Source organism: Spea bombifrons, chromosome 7 (genome assembly GCF_027358695.1).
Source record: "Spea bombifrons isolate aSpeBom1 chromosome 7, aSpeBom1.2.pri, whole genome shotgun sequence".
Taxonomy (NCBI): domain Eukaryota; kingdom Metazoa; phylum Chordata; class Amphibia; order Anura; family Pelobatidae; genus Spea; species Spea bombifrons.
In genome coordinates, this window is record NC_071093.1 from 14,086,301 (window position 1) to 14,089,987 (window position 3,687).

The following is a 3,687-nucleotide window of genomic DNA, read 5'->3' on the forward strand; positions in this document are numbered from 1 at the left end:
CGCAAGTAGGTGACGTAGGAAACGCACTTAACGGCTACCGACTGAAGTCAAAAAGGATAAAAGCGTTCTCGTCTAATGCAGTTTAACTTGTATAATTACACGTTCGAACTGATAATAGCAATGGTCTTGATAGCGCGATCAAGATTAAGTGCCCAGAACTAAGTTTATAGAAACCGATAGAAGCACTGCGGTGGAAGTCACAGCAACCTTTTTTTATTTGTCTTTTAATAGCAATCTTCCAGGTAACCCCACAAAAAGGGCACGAAAAGAAAATAAAAATACCAAAATGTATGCATGTGGGGCATTGCAGTACTCAAAAAGTGTTGCTGAGTGTGCTAAGTGAGTTTGAAAAGCAGTTTGGGGAAATAGATGCACAAAATATGTAAACATTTTTACAATTTCTAAAAAAAAAAATGGTACCTTTTAACCCACTTTATGAACATGAACATAGGGCATGTCACAAAAACCTTGTCCATTGCACCTTAATTTGAATAAGATTCATTACAAAATTTAAACATAACCATAAACCACTGGTTAGTGGGACAGGTCCACAACTCTAGGAGGGCCGGAGCTGTGCTCCCCGACTGAACTGGTTGTAGACCCGGTTGGGGTCTGGCCCCAGTTCAGTCTGATTTTTAAAAGGGGAGATAAGTCACAGAATGAGCTGTCATACAGAGCCCCAAGGTACTCAGAGATGGCTCCAGACCGGCTGTCAAACAAAGATAGCACGGGCAGGAACTCCATTGTTTAATTAATCCCATCAATAGGATTGCTGACTGGGGATTAAAGTTTGGGTTGTCTACATGTACCTGTTTATCAATGTTAATTTATGTTAATGAAGTCCTGTGGATATATGAGTCTACGTTTTACAACAATAAACTGTTCATTCCTGCTGTACTCAATTCAAGGTAGTTGTGTCTACTTATTGGGTACACATAGCAGGGTTTCAAGGTGTGCATCCTTACTGGTGCTAGAAGTGATTCCGGGGACAACAGGAGGATACTGGGTGATCTCTGGGCGTTACTACAGCTCTCTTGGTGAACCCGTTACAGTGAGTTGTATCATTATATTTCAAATTTAATAATAATAGAAGTAAAATGCACAATAACTATAATGCACTTGAATCAAACCCAAAACACCCCACCCCCGGTCCGTGGAAAAATTGTCTTCCACAAAACCGGTTCCTGGTTTTCATAGCTTTAAGATGCATGTAAGAAGCTATTTCCTATGCAATGTATAATCTACCCGAACAATCCCACAGTATTTAAATATTGAGGTAATGAATTCTGACTAAATACTTTCTTGTTCGTACATATACGCATTCGCATATGTGAGGGGCATTGCCACACCCATAGATGAACTCAATGATTAAATGTAGAACTCCTATTCAAACAGAAAGAAATTTGAGGTTAAAGTTAATATTTAGATATTTCCATAAGAAACTCAATTGGAGGACCATTATGCAGAGGTGAGGATGATAATACCTGCACGTAGATTCTGTTTTGGTGAGGTATGATGGTGTTCATACCACGCACATACATAGTTAACAATAACATATCAATGTTAGATACATCACGCTGCTTTATTTGAGACAAAATAATCAGGAGACTCCTTCACACAAGTAGAAAGTGCTACCACTGTAGATTTAAAAACTTCCCTTACACAATTGATCTCCCAGGAGGTGCAGTCATACTCTTGTGTAATCAGGGCCGGCCCTACAATGGAGCTGACTGGGGCAATTGCCCCAGGCGGCACTTTAGAAGCGCTTTTTTTTTGAAGCGGAGGAAAGAGAGAGGGGCACCGAGTGGTTTTCGCTTACCCGCTCGGCGCCCCTCTCTCTCTCTCTCCTCTGCGGCGAGTCTCCCTGTTCGGTGCCGGCTTGTAATGCAGAGCGCCGGAAGTGACGTCAATTTCCGGCGCTCAGCATTACAAGCCAGCACCGTGGCAGAGCAGGGAGACTCGCCGCAGGACTGTTTAAAGGTAAGTACCGGGGGGGGGCGGCATTTTAAACTTCGCCCCAGGCGGCGTTAAGTCTTCGGCCGACCCTGTGTGTAATTTAGGTATTGTGTTAAAAATTGGCATTTCAGGTATTATTCAAAAATAAACTTTTTTGTGCCTTTAGTGATGTAACCCTTAATTACTCCAAACCCCCAAAAGTCCCTAGAAGTATTTTTCTTTAAAAAGTCCTCTAAACACAAAGAACGATTGACTGTAAACTGTTCAACCTCCCATTCAAACATATTAGGACACGAATGACAAACCTCAAGTCAGAAGATACAGCTCATCTTGTGACAGAATACAATCTGGCAAATTGAAAATAGGTACTATATCTGACGGTGTGGTGGTTTGCCTTTTGGCAAACGGACATTGCTTTTCTGGCCCTATCTGATATGTAAACTCTGTTTCTTATTTCTGAAGTGACGATTTTCAGATTGCCCACTGATTCACCTGTACACCTGACTTTGTCAGCTATTCCTGGATTTTAACATAGTATCAGGCAGTGTAGGGGCAGTAAGTAGAAGCATATGTTTGTTTCCAAATGTCACAATCTTTTGTTTGACTCCTGTTAGATCTGTAGCAACTTCTTCTAACACAAGAATTATCAAATCAAGACAGCATCTGTTGAGAACCAGTATCCACTTCTTACAAAACTCTGGGTTATTTACATCCAATTGTATTGATGTTTTTGTTTCTAAAACCTTGTGGTATTCTCTTTGCTCTATAGTATCAGATATGAGTAATCTGTGTAAGTCAAGGTCAAATTCTTTTTTCTTCATTAATGTCAAATACTAAGAACTCGTGTGGTGGTGCATCGACAACAGACTATGCATTCAGTAAATTATATCCACTTCCACAATGCTTGCACTCATCCTTTGAAAAAAAATTGTATGCAAAGATTTAGTCCGGGGCAATCTCATTATTATTATTTTCTTTTATTTGTATAGCACCAACAATTTACCCAACGCTCAATACTATACATATATTCAAGGGGTATGACAAGACGAGGATTGGCAGAATAAGACAAATCGATACATTACATGGCGAGAGCCCTGCTCGCAAGCTTACAATCTTGAGGGAATGGGGTGACAAACATCTAAAAGCCGCCTGCCTGGTCACAGCACTGTGTGGGCCAACGACCTGACCAGCTGTATCTCCTTACCTGGGTGCGGCCCTCCCCCTTAAGTACCTGCTTGCTCCTCCATTCAAGGCCTTTGCATTGCAGTTTATCTGGCCCTGTTCGTCTGCTAGCATTCTGTTTTTGATTAACCCGTAGTGACCTGGACTTCGTCCCTTGGTTCCTGATTTGGCTTCCACTGCCCATGTTGACCCGGCTTGTTCTGACTCTCCTTCTGGACTCTGATTTGGCTTTGATACTGTCCTTCTGGTTCTGACCTGGCCTGTCTGACTACATCTGGTCTGCCTGAGCTTGTGCCCTGCTTGAGGGCTCCCTGCCGTGTGCCCTGCCTGAGGGCTCATTGCCGTGTGCCCAGCCTGAGGGCTCCCTGCCATGTGTCCAGTGCCCAGCCGTGTGTCCAGTGCCCAGCCGTGTGTCCGGTTCTGAGCCCGAGGCTCCTGTCCCCTATCTGAGTCCAAGGCGCCTGTCCCCTATCCGTGTTCCTTCTGTGTTAACATTCCAGCCACAGCACCCTTTCGAGAGACTTACAGCCTGTACATACCTGTCCTGAC